General features: G+C 38.4%; 1 long non-coding RNA gene across 1 annotated transcript in view; it reads right to left on the minus strand.

Moving 5' to 3' along the window:
- LOC130542069 (uncharacterized) overlaps positions 1 to 15083 on the minus strand; it is a 122403-nt gene that overhangs the window by 97853 nt on the left and 9467 nt on the right. Inside the window, exons 4-5 of the long non-coding RNA XR_008956361.1 lie at positions 14912 to 14987; positions 1558 to 1773 (exon numbers count right to left, since the gene is read on the minus strand). This is a non-coding gene — a long non-coding RNA (uncharacterized LOC130542069). The remainder of the gene's footprint in view (positions 1 to 1557; positions 1774 to 14911; positions 14988 to 15083) is intronic.

Below are 15083 nucleotides of genomic sequence, written 5' to 3' on the forward strand. Positions count from 1 at the left end.
TAATGCAATAATGATGTGTAACAAACACTCCTAACCTCAGTAGCTTAAAGCAACAAACATCTCTGTTTTCACTCAAGTTTGACTCAGCTCTGTTTCAGGCGTTTCCACATTTTCTTGGTGCAAGAGACATGCTCACTCTGTGACAGTTTACAGGAGCACAGGAGCACAAGCCAAAGGTACAACATTTGAAGCCTTTACATATATTATCTACATTTACATTCCATTGGCCAAAGCAAGTTACATGTTCATATGTTCACAGATCACAATGTAAGGCCATGTTCAAAGTCATTAGGACAGAGAAATACACACCCTCACAAGGGAAAAGTGGAGAGGAGCAATTATTTGACAAGCAATAATCTGATTCACTATACCTGTGAGTTAGAAGTATAAACTCTTTATCCCTTATACACCCATGATACAATGGTGAATCGGTACAGGACACACACAATATATTCCCATTTGAAAAGGGAATGAGTAGGAAATACATCGCAGATACTGGTCCATTTTAGCATCAAGTAGCTCCTTGAAAAGGTTTACCGTCTATTGGTCCATTTTAGCATCAAGTAGCTCCTTGAAAAGGTTTACCGTCTATAACTTACTGTGACCCTTGGTTCCACCTTTTGCATTTCCTTCCTTTTCTATTTTGCTCCTCAGCTATGTTTGAAAAGATCACTGGAGAATATGCCTTCCTTGGGGATTGAGTAGCTTTCTTAACCTCTTTCCTGCTGACAGAAGGTTGGAGACTAAGGACGATTTTATATCTTATCTTTTAGTCTAAGATGTTGGTTCTTTTGTCACCACTCTGGTCAACTTCTTACCTATTTGGTCCAGTTAAATGAAAACGCCAATAATCCCATCCCACACTTCTAGTTACACTTTTTGAGGTTTTCTATACTTTTGGGTTTTTTTGTCCCATGATTCTGCTGGGCTTAACTGAACATTCCTAAGTTTATCAAGCTCCAGTGGGAGAACCACACTGTTAATATCCTTCCCCTCCCCCCTACCACTGTTCCAGATCATTCCATCTAACTGAAAGGATTAACTTGCCTTTGCCTTAATCCATTAAAAGGTTTTACAAAGGGATGTGATGGTTACACCCTTGATTTAATCCTTGCCCAAAGGATAAATTCTTATTGGCCTTGGTCACACAAAGGTTCTCTGCATTTTATATTCTCGGTTGGGCCTGAAAAGTAGTCCCTTCTTCCAACCCTGAAAATTCTCAAATTTCTGGACTTCCCATTCCCTTTCATTTTGGCTGGAACACTTGACTCCCACAAAGAGTATCACTTGTCACTTAGTTCCAGCAAAGGGAGTCAGAGCATGCAGTGACTTGAATATGTAATTTGGCTACTTATCTGTCTTTCCTTAGAAGGGAGCAGGCCTGTGGCGGCAGGAGAGGTAGGAAGAGCTGTCTTCACTCTTAGAATTTTTAATTAAAAAAAAAAAAAAAAAAGCAACCCTTACCAAGGAGGGTTGTGGAACAAGTACAGGTAACTTCTGTTTATGGCTTAACATTAGCTTAAAAAAAAATTCTTCTGAAAAATCCCTGTGACTCACCTCCTTGAATTCTGAATATTTTCTGCACTATCTTATGCATTATTTTCATGTGTAGGAAAAGGGCGTGGAATCAATCTGTTCTTTGTCCAGTTATTCCTTCTCAACAGAGAGTGCAAAGATGGCATATCTGGCTGGAAAAGAAGCAGTATTTAATGCCCAGGTGGCGATGACTGCAGTAGGAGTTATGGTCGCGTGGGTCTGCCTAGAATAGAAGACCTACAGGAAATAAAAGAAATGTTAGATGAGTAAAACCAGTTACCGAAGGCTACCACTGCTGCCTTCCTTTCTTCACGCAGAAATACCTTTCTACTTCAGGCCCCTTCCCCTTCTCCTGGGATTCTGACAAGTTATTTCTAGTCAACTTCATTTGCCTTCAATATTTGCTTATTTCAATCTCTCCTCATATTATTAGGGCGATGTGTGCCTCGAATGTCACTTTCATTACATGAAGCTAGTATTATAATCTACCGTTAGTAGTAGATATTTTTTTTAAGATTTTATTTTTAAGTAATCTCTACACGCAACGTGAGGCTCAAACTTACCACCCCTGATCAAGAGTCACATGCTCTACCAACCGAGCCAGGCAGGCACCCCAACGGTAGATCCTTAGAGGCTCTATGCATTTACCATCACGTTATAAATTTGAATTTTACAGCCTCGTTAAGGCTACTATGAGGAAGTTTTCACAATACTTTCAAAAAAGAGCAAAGTACAATATAAAAGTGATCCCGAGTTATATTGTTCCAGGAGAAGAAATTCTTGAACAAGTCACTTAATCGCTCTAAATTTCAATTAAAAAAAAAAAATCTGTGACATGTAGACAAAAATGAGTCGTCCTCGTGCCCTGGGAATTAAAAACATGGAAAATCTTTAGCAGAGTGCCACACATATAGCAATTGCCCAACAAAAGTTTGCTATTTAGAATTTATTTAAAAATTTAAAGATTAATTATCAACTAATATCTGTATAAATATAAAATAAAATCACTTAGTTACCAATAATTACTTTCGTAACAATCTTAAACTGCTCGATCTAATGATAGTGTAGGCCCAAGGAAAAAAACTTACTTTGATACCCATTCTTGATTCCCATAAGTGAGGTCTAGCTGCAGCTGGGAGTTAAAAGTTCTTCCTGAACTGCACATTCCAATAATTTAATGGGAGTCTTATAAGTGATTGTGCCCCACTTTAGGTGGCCCTTTCCAATCAACTTTGGCCCATTTTCTTTCTGTTTGCACTTAAACACGTTTAGAGCCACATGGCCCTCTGGTTCCAAATTATACTCTTAAATAGCCATTTAAAAACTCTTCTTTCTGGGGCGCCTGAGTGGCACAGCGGTTAAGCGTCTGCCTTCGGCTCAGGGCGTGATCCCGGTGTTATGGGATCGAGCCCCACATCAGGCTCCTCTGCTGAGAGCCTGCTTCTTCTTCTCCCACTCCCCCTGCTTGTGTTCCCTCTCTCGCTGGCTGTTTCTATCTCTGTCAAATAAATAAATAAAATCTTAAAAAAAAAAAGTCAAAAAAAAAAACCTCTTCTTTCTTAGAGCTAAGCAAATGAAGAGTATATTACAAAAGAAGAGATCACAGCTCTACCAAGCCTAGGTCTACAATGTATGATTGTCCTCTTTCAGTCCTGAGAAGGTTGTCCTAGCAACCAGCTTTAGTAACTTGCTCTATTTTTCTCTCTTAAAGCCTTTGAAGTTATTCTGAATAGAAAACTAAAGATTATCTATTAACTGCCCTAGCAGATTTCTGAACACCCGCAGAAAAACGTGGGACTCCTGCCTGAGCCACAGTCACTGTCATTGGCACATGGCTTCATGGTATTACAGCCCAGTCTCTAATGTGGCTAACCAACCAATCAACCAGAATTTCTCGAACACTTCCTATATTCCGGGCACTATGGTAGGCTCTACAAATACAAGAGTGAAATGCAGCCTTCGACCTCCATAGTTTCAATCTAGTGCTGTCTAATCTCTAAACCTGCCCTATCCAATATGATACCCATGGCCAGATATGGCGATCGAGCATGTGAAATGTGGTGGGTCCAAATTGAGGTGTACTGTAAGTGCAAAATACACACTGGACTTTGAACCAAAAAATGTAAAATACCTGATAATTTTTATGTTGATTGCATGTTGAAATGATAATGTTTTGAATATACTGGGTTAAATAATACATATCATCAAAGTTAATTTTACCAATTCCTTTTTTTTTTTAAAGATTTTTAATTTATTTATTCGACCGAGATAGAGACAGCCAGCGAGAGAGGGAACACAAGCAGGGGGAGTGGGAGAGGAAGAAGCAGGCTCATAGCGGAGGAGACTGATGTGGGGCTCGATCCCATCACGCCGGGATCGCGCCCTGAGCCAAAGGCAGACGCTTAACCGCTGTGCCACCCAGGCGCCCCTAATTTTACCAATTTCTTTTCACTTTTTTTAAAAGTGACTACTAGAAAATTTAAAATTACATATGGCTCCCAACACATTTCTGCTGGATAGTGCTATTCTAAATGTATTCATCAAAATTATTTGAAAAACTTACTAAAATGTGGATTCCAGGTCCCATCCCATATCTATAGAATTAGCATATCTGGGTAGTGGAGTCCAGGAAAAAGAATTTTCAACAAATGTTCTAGGTGATTCTTATGCAGACATAACCTTAAGAAGCATTGGTCTTTTGACTAGTAAGCCAGGAGCCATGAGTTATTCTTATTTCAAATAAACTTATTTTCATTGTTTAAGCAGATGATAAGGCAGATGACTGACAGTTAAGAGAGGTTCTTTCCAGTGAGTCCAAAGTGGTTTCTGGCACCATCCCAATAAAGACGAGGAACAAAAACAAAGCACTCTTTAGCCGGACAATCCATTGCATAATCACTCTCATGTACATCATCTGATGTTATTATGCAAGGGGCAGGTACTTTGACGAGAGAAAAAGGAAATGTAGGCTTGGTCTACAGGCAGTCTGAGGACTGTCTTATCCACTTAGTGTTCCGACTTGATGGGTCAAATTGAATACAAAACTTGAAGATATAACTCCAAACTTCTCATTTTGTTTGTTTTTTGGGGGTAAAAGAGGACAGAGGGAGAGGGAGAAAGAAAATACCAAGCAGGCTCCATGCTCCAGTACAGAGCCTGTCACAGGGCTCCATCTCACAACCCTGAGATCATGACCTGAGCTGAAATTGAGTCAGATGCTTAACCATCCAAGCCACCCAGGTTCCCCCAAACTTCTCATTTTGAACTAAAGTGTCTATGCACCCAGAAAAGCACCCAATTTCTTCCACAAATATTGACGTTCCACTGTGTTCCAGGAAGTGTGTGAAGTGCCAGCTATGTCTGAGACTGACAGATGGCTGCCTTTCAATATCTGCTCTCATCTTCTTTCTTAGTCACAAATTTTCATCTGACCAATTAGCCAATCAGAATACGAAAAAGAATTCTGCACTTTTCATATTTTTTTTTCAACTAGATGTTGACAATGTGACTAAGTTCTAACTACAGGGATATAAGAAGTACTGCATAGCAACTCACAAGAGCTTCCCTTAAAAGGTAGTTAGCACTTCTGCTTTGCCCATTCTTGCCTTCTTCTTCTACCCTGCTGCCCAGAAAATGAATGGATCGATAGGCTCCATCTTTGACCATGAGTTCCAGGCTACCATTTAGAGACAGTGGGGCAGAAAGGCAGAAGTAGCTTGAGTTCCAGAGGGTTTTGTGTAGAGCCATCATACCAACATTAGACTGCCTTCCTTTGGATAATGATTAAAAAACAAGCAAACTATATATATATATATATATATATATATATATATATATATATATATATATATATATATAAACTTGGTACAGCACTATGGAAAACACTATGGAGGTTCCTCAAAAAATTAAAAGTAGAAATACTATATGATCCAATAATTCCACTACTTAGTATTTCCCCAAATAAAATGGAAATGCTAATTCAAAAACATATGTGCACCCTGATGTTTATTGCAGTATTATTTATAATATCCAAGATTTGGAAGCAACCTAAGTGTCCACTGATAGATGAATTGATAAACAAGATGTGATGTATATACATTCTGGCCAAGGACCAAACACTGCAGGCAAGGAGAGCCTCTGTAGGTGACTGGCCTAAGGGATAGAGCAGCCAACACACAACAGCATAGTGCACACAGCATACACCAGAGACACTCCCTGAAGCGCCTGGCCCTGGACACTACATGACCTCTTCTCCATAAAGCCATTACTTTCAGGGGCAGGAAACAGAACAGGCTTTTCTAATACATAGAAGAAGACAGAGACTTAGGCAAAATGCCAAGAGGGAGGAATTCCTCCCAAATGAAAGAACAAGTTAAGGTCATGGCAGAGATCTAAGTGAAACAGAGAAGGTAACATGTTTGATGAAGAATTTAAAGGAACAATCATATGGATAATCACTGGGCTTGAGAAAAGAATGGAGGACTTCAGGGGGGCCTTACCATAGAGATAAAAGGGTTAAAGAAGAATCAGTCAGGGGCACCTGGGTGGCTCAGTGGGTTAAGCATCTTGGCTTAGGTCATGATCCCAGGGTCCTGGGATCAAGCCCCGTGTTGGGCTCTCTGCTCAGTGGGGAGCCTGCTTCTCCCTCTCCCTCTGTCTCCCAGCTCATGGTCTCACTCTCACTCTCTCTTTATCTCAAATTAAAAAAAAAATAATAATAATCAGTCAGAAATGAAAAAGACAATAACTGAAATCAGAAGCAGACTTGATACACTGAACACAAGGTGAGAAGAAGCAGAGGAATGATTAAGTGATATAGAGAACAAAATAATGGTAAATAATGAAGTTGAACAAAGAGAAAGAACTATGGAACACTAGAATAGACTTAGGGAACTCAGTGACTCCATCAAACATAGTAACATTCATATTATAGGAGTCCCAGTAGAGGAAGAGAGAGAAGAGGGGGCAGAAAACGTATTTGAATAAATAATAGCTGAAAAATTCCCTAATCTGGGGAAAGAAACAGACAACCAGACCCAGGAGGCACAGAGAATTCCCATCAAAATCAACAACAGCAGGCCAACACCAAGACATATTGTGATTAAATTTGCAAAATATAAGGACAAAGAAAAAAAATCTTAAAAGCAGAAAGAAAAAAGAAGTCCTTAACCTACAAGGGAAGACCCATAAGGCTAGCTGGGGATTTCTCAACAGAAACTTGGCAAGCCACTATAGAGTGGCATGATATAGTCTAAGTGCTGAATGGGAAAAATCTGCAGCCAAGAATACTCTATCCAGCAAGGCTATCATTCAGAACAGAAGGAGAGATAAAGCGTTTCCCAGACAAAAGCTAAAGGAGTTCATGACCACTAAATCAGCCCTGCAAGAAATATTAAATGGGACTCTTTCAGTGGAAAGGAAAGACCAAAAGTGACAAAGATAAGAAAGGAACAGAGAAAATCTCCAGAAACAATGAAAAAGCAAGTAATAAAATGCCACTAAATACATATCTATCAAATGTTGTTCTGAATATAAGTGGACTAAACACTCCAATCAAAAAACATAGTGTGTCACAATGGATAAAGAAAAACAAGACCCATCTATATGTGGTCTACAAGAGACTCATTTTATTTAATTAATTAATTTACTCACTTTTTTAAAAAAGATTTTATTTATTTATTTGACAGAAAGAGAGACAGCCAGTGAGAGAGGGAACACAAGCAGGGGGAGTGGGAAAGGAAGAAGCAGGCTCCCAGCAGAGCAGGGAGCCCGTTGCGGGGCTTGATCCCAGGACCCTGGGATCATACCCTGAGACGAAGGCAGACGTTTAATGACTGAGCCACCCAGGTGCCCCTATTTTTTTTTTTTAAGTAGGCTCTGCCCCTAGTGTGTAGTCCAACATGGGGCTTGAACTCATGACCCTGAGATCAACACCTGAGCTGAGACCAAGAGTCAGATTCTAAACTGACTAAGCTACCCAGGCACTCCAAGACTCGTTTTACACCTAAAGACACCTGCAGATTGAAAGTGAGGGGATGGAGAAACATTTATCATGCAAATGGATGTCAAAAGAAAGCTAGAGTAGCAATATTTCTATTAAACAAACTGGATTTTAAACCAAAGACTGTAATAAGAGATGAAGACAGGTACTTGTGTCTTAACAAAGGGGACAATCCAACAAAAAGATATAACAATTGTAAATATTTATACATCCAACAAGGGAGCACCCAAATATATGAAGCAACAAATGACAAACATTAAGGAACTCATTGATAATAATACAATAATAACAGGGAAATTTAACACCCCACTTACGTCAATGGACAGATCATCCAAGCAGACAATCAACAAGGAAACAATGACTTTGAATGACACACTGGGTGAGATGGACTTAACAGATATATTGAGAACATTCCATCCTAAAACAGCAGAATACACATTCTTTACAAGTGCATATGGGGCATTCTCCAGAATAGATCACACACTAGGTCACAAATCAGGCCTCAACAAGTACAAAAAGATTGAGATCATACCATGCATACTTTCTAACCACAACACTATGCAACTTGAAGTCAACCACAAGAAAAAATTTAGAAAGACCACAAATATATGGAGGTTAAGCAACATGCTAGTAAACAATGAATGGGTCCACCAGGAAATCAAAGAAGAAATTTAGACATACATGGAAACAAATGAAAATGAAAACACAGTGGCCCAAGACCTTTGGGATACACCAAAAGTGGTCACTGGAGGGAAGTTTATAGCAATACAAAAATCTCAAACAAACAACCTAACCTTACACCTAAAGGAGCTAGAACAACAAATGAAACCTAAATCCCCCAAAGGGGGAAAATAATAAAGATTAGAGCAGAGGTAAATTATATGAAAACTAAAAAAACAATAAAACAGATCAATGGAACTGGCAGGTGGTCCTTTGAAAAATTAATAAAATTGATAAACCCCTAGCAAGACTTATCAGAAAGAAAAGAGAAAGGACCCAAATAAATAAAATCACCAATGAGAGACAAGAAATAATAACCAACACCACAGAAGTACAAACGATTATAAGAAAATATTGTGAAAAACTATATGCCAGCAAATTAGACAACCTGGAAGAAACGGATAAATTCCTAGAAACATATTAACTACCAAAACTAAAACAGGAAGAAATATAAAACTTGAACAGACCAATACTTGAACAGAGCAAGAAAATTGAATCAGTAATCAAAAATCTCCCAATAAACAAAAGTCCAGGGACAGATAGCTTCACAGGTGAATTCTACCAAACATTTAAAGAAGAGTTAATACCCATTCTTCTCAAACTATTCCAAAAAATAGAACTAGAAGGAAAACTTCCAAATTCATTCCATGAAGCCAGCATTATCTTGATAGCAAAATCAGAGAAAGACTCCACTAAAAAACAGAACTACAGGCCAATATCCCTGATGAACATGGATGCAAAAATTCTCAATAAAATGCTAGTAAATTGAATCCAGCAGTACATTAACAGAGTCATTCACCATGATTGAGTGGGATTTATTCCTGGGCTGCAAGGGTGGTTCAATATTTACAAATCAATCAAGGCAATGCATATATCACATTAATAAAAGAAAGGATAAGAACCATAGGATCCTTTTAATAGATGCAGAAAAAGCATCTGACAACATCCATTCATGATAAAAACCGTCAACAAAGTAGGATTAGAGAGAAGATACCTCAACATAACAAAGGCCATAAATGAAAAACCCACAACTAATATCATCCTCTTGTCAGGAACAAGACAGAGATGTCCACTCTCACCACTGTTATTTAACATAGTACTGGAAGTCCCAGCTTCAGCAGTGAGACCACAAGAGGAAACAAAAAACATTCAAATCAGCAAGGAAGAAGTCAAACTTTCACTATTTGCAGATGACATGATACTATATAAGGAAATCCTGAAACACTCCACTAAAAATTGCTGGAACTGATACAGAAATTCAGTAAAGTGGCAGGATACAAAATCAATATACAGAAATCTGTTGCATTTCTATATACCAATAATGAAGCTTCAGAAGAAGAAATCAAGCAATCAATCCCATTTACAACTGCACCAAAAATGATAAGATACCTAGGAATAAACCTAACCAAAGAAGCAAAAGATCTGTACTCTGAAAACTATAAAATATTGATGAATGAAATTGAAGATGACGCAAGTGGAACAAGATTCCATATTCACGGATTAGAAGAACAAAAATGTCTATACTATCCAAAGTAATCTATGCATTTATCATATCCCTACCAGCATTTTTCACAAAGCTAGAACTAACAATCCTAAAATTTCTGTGGAACCGCAAAAGACCCAGAATAGCCAAAGAAACCCTGAAAAAGAAAAGCAAAGCTGGAGGCATCATAGTTTGGGACTTCAAATTATATCCCACAGCTCTAGTGATCAGGACAGTATGGTAATGGCACAAAAACAGACACAAAGATCAATGGAAGAGACTAGAAAACCCAGAAATGGACCCAGAACTATATGGTCAATTAATCTTCAACAAAGCAAGGAAGAATATCCAATGGAAAAAAGACCATCTCTTCAACAAACATTGTTGGGAAAACTGGACAGCACATGCAGAAGAATGAAACTGGACCACTTTCTTACACCATACATAAAAATAAATTCAAAATGGATGAAAGACCTAAATGTGAGACAGAAAACCATCAAAATCCTAGAGGAGAACATAGGCAGTAACCTCTTTGACGTCAGCCATAGCAACTTCTGACTAGATATGTCTCCTGAGGCAAGGAAAACAAAGCCAAAATAAACTATTGAGACTTCTTCAAAATAAAAAGCCTCTGCACAGCAAAGGAAATAGTCAACAGAAGTAAAAGACAACCTATGGAATGGGAGAAGATATTTGCAAATGACATAACTGATAAAGGGTTAGTATGCAAAACATATAAAGAACTTATAAGACGGGACACCTAAAAAACAAATAGCCTAGTTAAAAAATTGGCAGAAGACATGAATAGACATTTTTCCAAAGAAGACACACAGATGGCCAACAGACACATGAAAAAATGCTCAACATCACTCATCATTAGGGGAATACAAATCAAATCTACAGTGAGATATCACCTCACACCACTCAGAATGGCTAAAATTAAGAACACAAGAAATAACAGATGTTGGTGGGATTCAGAGAAAAGGGAACCCTCTCACACTGTTGGTGGTAATGCAAACGGGTGCAGCCACTCTCGAAAACAGTATGGAGTTTCCTCTGAAAGTTAAAGATAGAACTACCCTACGATCCAGCGATTGCACTACTAGGTATTTATTCAAAGGATACAAAAATACTGATTTGAAGGGATACATGCACCCCAATGTTTATAGCAGCATTATCAACAATAGCCCAATTATGGAAAGAGCCCAAATGTCCATGAACTGATAAATGGATGAAGAAGATGTGGTATATATACGATGGAATATTACTCAGCCATAAAAGAGAATGAAATCTTGCCGTTTGCAATGATGTGGATGGAGCTAAGTGAAGTAAGTCAGTCAGAGAAAGACAAATACCATATGATTTCACTCATATATGGAATTTAAGAAATAAAACAAATGATCATGGGGGAAAAAAAGAGAGCCAAACAAAGAAACAGACTCTTAACTCTAGAGAAAAAACTGAGAGGTGCCTGGGTGGCTCAGTCGGTTAAGTGTCCAACTCTTCATTTCAGCTCAGCTCATGATCTCAGGGTCATGGTATGAAGCCTCATGTTGGGCTCCACGTCAATGTGGAGTCTGCTTGTCGCTCTCCTTCTGATCCTCCCCCGGCTCATGCACTCTCTCTCTCTCTCAAAAATAAATAAATAAGGGGAACCTTGGTGGCTCAGTTGTTAAGCGTCTGCCTTCGGCTCAGGTCATGATCCTGGGACCCCGGGATCGAGTCCCGCATTGGGCTCCTTGCTCAGTGGGAAGCCTGCTTCTTCCTCTCCCACTCCCCCTGCTTGTGTTCCCTTTCTCGCTCTCTCAATCTCTGTCAAATAAATAAATAAAATCTTTAAAATAAATAGATAAATAAATCTTTTGGAATAATAAAAAAGAGGACATACTGATGGTTATCAGAAGGGAGGTGGTTGGGGGAATGGGTTAAGAGGTGATGGGGATTAAGGAGTGAAATTGTTGTGATGAGCACCAGGTATCATATATAAGTGTTGAATCACTAAACTGTACACCTGAAAATAATTTTACACTGTATGTTAAGTAACTGGAGTTTAAATAAAAACCACACACACACACAGACTCAAAGCTGTGGTGTATACATACAATAGAATATTATGTAGCCATAAAGAGGACGAGACCTTCCATTTGTGACAACATGGATGGACCTGGAGGGTCTCATGCTAAGTGAAATAAGTCAGATTGAGAGAGACAAATACCACCATATGATTTCACTCATATGTGGAATCGAAAAAACAAATGAAGAAATAAACAAAAGCAAAATCAAGCCTATAAATATAGAGAACAAACATAGTTGCCAGAGGGAAGGGGGTGATGAGATGGGCAAAATAGCCGAAGGGGAGTGGGAAGTACAGGCTTCCAGTTAAGGAATGAATAAGTCATGGAAATGAAACATACAGCATAGGGAGTATAGTCAATGATACCGTAATAGCATCGTACGGTGACAGATGGGAGCTACACTTGTGGTGAGCATAGCAAAAAGTACAGGGATGTTGAATCACGGTGTTGTACACCTGAAACTTATGTAACTTGTGTGTCACCTATAAAAAGAAAGAAAGAAAGAAAGAAAGAAAGAAAGAAAGAAAGAAAGAAAGAAAGAAAGAAAAGAAAGGAAAGAAAGAAAGAAAGAAAGAAAGAAAGAAAGAAAGAAAGAAAGAAAGAAAGAAAGAAGAAAGAAAAATATAAACTTAATTTTGTTTAAGTCAATGTTGTTTGGGGGTTTTTCTGTTACCCACAGCTGACCTGAATCCTAGGTAAAAATATCTCAACTTAAAGCTGTAATACTTTAAATACTATAAATTTATAAATACTATAAATTTTTCAGACCAATGCCTTGATTTCAGTTTATAATTCTGATCACATTTTTATTGCATCTCTTCTATGGAGATCTCCAACTCCTATTCTATGATATGTTTTCTAGTTTTATAAGTTAATCACAGAGAAGTTTCTCACCTCTTCTTGTTAATATTGTATCAACCTCTCCCAAGCTTATCTTTCTAAACCAAATATTAAAGCTTCTCACTGTATGCCCTCTGTGAATCTCTCCCTAGATTTCTTGCAGCTATGTTGTTAGATAATGCTTCATATTTTTCTAGTTACATTATTAGAGGCAAAAAAAAGTGTCCATGGTTATGTGGGGGGTTTTGTGAGTTATAAACATAAATGACCCTATTTCATTTGTTCCTTTTTGCCTCGTATTCAACTTTACTTGGTACACGTATATCAACCCCTCTATTCCTTATGTTACTTTGATATTTTTTTTTTACTTGCTATATAGTTAGCCATCAGTGCTCCTCTACTCTTCCCCTTTCTACACCTGCATCAGGAGGCAATACTGACCAGCCAGTTGAGAAACTGACCACAAATCAATATATAGAATAAGCGATGGAGCATTTATTGCCCTGACTCCCTCCCCACAAGGTCACTAAAAATTTGATCAGAGCTCAAGATCCTATCAGGTGTCCTCTCTGTTCTACTCTCCCTCTCTGTCCTGAGGCCTTGGTAGCCACGTCTCTCTTCGCTACAGTTAGGTGTCAATGGTAACAGGTCCCTACACTCGTTATTCCTAGGGTGTTGTGGTTTCTCTCTACTTTGTCACCACATTTGCAAATAGTCCTTTTATAAATCCTACTCAAATTATTCTAATTTGAGTGTGACATCTGTTTCCTCCTGGGACTCTGAGTGACAGAATTAATTGGTGCCAGGAGTGACCCCAGAAAACATATCCTCAAAATAGACTTCTAGATTAGATTCACTCCTGTATTTAAGGATAACCTCCTTGCTGCAGTGTGGGAGGCAGGGCCAGGACTGCAGTGAAGCTCCTGGAGCACAGAACTTAAGGAGACGTTCACTGTCAGGGTCAGGCTGATTGTGAATGCACCCTAAATGTCTCACACACCTCCCCCTCGTCCCATTCCTAATGTAGAGAAGAGTGGGTGATGGCAGGCATGGAACCCAAGTAACTCATTGCATGCTACGGTATCAAAATTACTCAAATTATCACCATTGGTAGATTGGGATTAATTAAACAAGGAAGTCAGTAGAGGTGAGTCTAATGCCCTGCCCGCCTATGTAAGCAAACCAAAATCTAAGCCCATAAAACACCTCGATGTCACGAAATCAAAACACTAAGGACAACCAATCGCAAACAGCCAAACAGGCTTTAAGCTACGGGCAATCAAATAATTTCCTTTCTTTGTTTTTGTATTTTCTCTACAGGAGTCTTTCCCTGGTGCCTTTGGGCGGAGAGCTTTTAACCACCTTTGCTTTGACACAGCCTGCCTCCACTCAATTCCTACTTAAGTAAATTTTTAAAAAATCTTAATATGCCTCAGTTGATCTTTTAACAAGATGAATCCAGGTGAAGGGAAAGGTATTGGGAAATCTAGTGGCTTGGGTACCTCGTCATCACGATGACAGTAATGGTCATAGAGACAGAGGAGTTACTAGGCATCTTTCGATGCCAGAAAATAGAGAAATGAAAGGTTATGCATAGGCAACAAAGAACACATATAGAGAACTAAAAATCCTCCATGACACCTTTGAGGATTTCTTCTCCTTCGCAAGTGACTGCCAAAGACCAAGACCAGAATCTAATTATAATGGTTAGATCTCTGGACCTTTCTACTAATCAAGGGCATTGATGGAGAATGAGGGAGATCCTGAGACAGGATATTGGGGCATTTGGGCAGATATGGATGAGGCTGGAAATTTTTTAATATCAGAATTCTAATCTTCTCTCATCAGGGGAGACAACTCTATCCCACTGTTGAAGGAACAGGCACTTTTTTGCATAAAAGCCTTTCAGTGTTATTTCCAATGAAACAATTACAGAAAAATATTATATATATATATATATAAATTCCCTATATTAAAAATAATACACCTTTTCTTATCACTCCCATTTTCTTGGCTAGTATTCTCTGACATTTTTATTCCAGTTCATTATAATAATATACCATTATATCATGCAGAGTAGAATTTTTTTCATTGATTTAACAAATATTTATTGGGCATTTACTATGTTGTTTAGGGCACAACAGTAAACCAAATCTACGAGAATCCCTGCTGTCATCCATTCTTACATTTTTTTCAAAATCATCACATAACACTTTCTGTTTTATAGTTATTTAGACAAGTTCCATAGATAAGTACCTTAATTTCACACATCCCCTCATTTCGTATAACTGCGTCCTCATTCATATGTTCTTTTTCTTTTGGATTCTTCACCCTGTTGTTGGGTTATGTCATTTAGTTAGTTTGTACTGAAGAGTAGCAAGTAAGCCCCTCCAAAATGTGCCTCTTTGGCATAAAGATTATTTTGAGC

Source organism: Ursus arctos, unplaced genomic scaffold, assembly GCF_023065955.2.
Source record: "Ursus arctos isolate Adak ecotype North America unplaced genomic scaffold, UrsArc2.0 scaffold_3, whole genome shotgun sequence".
Lineage (NCBI taxonomy): Eukaryota > Metazoa > Chordata > Mammalia > Carnivora > Ursidae > Ursus > Ursus arctos.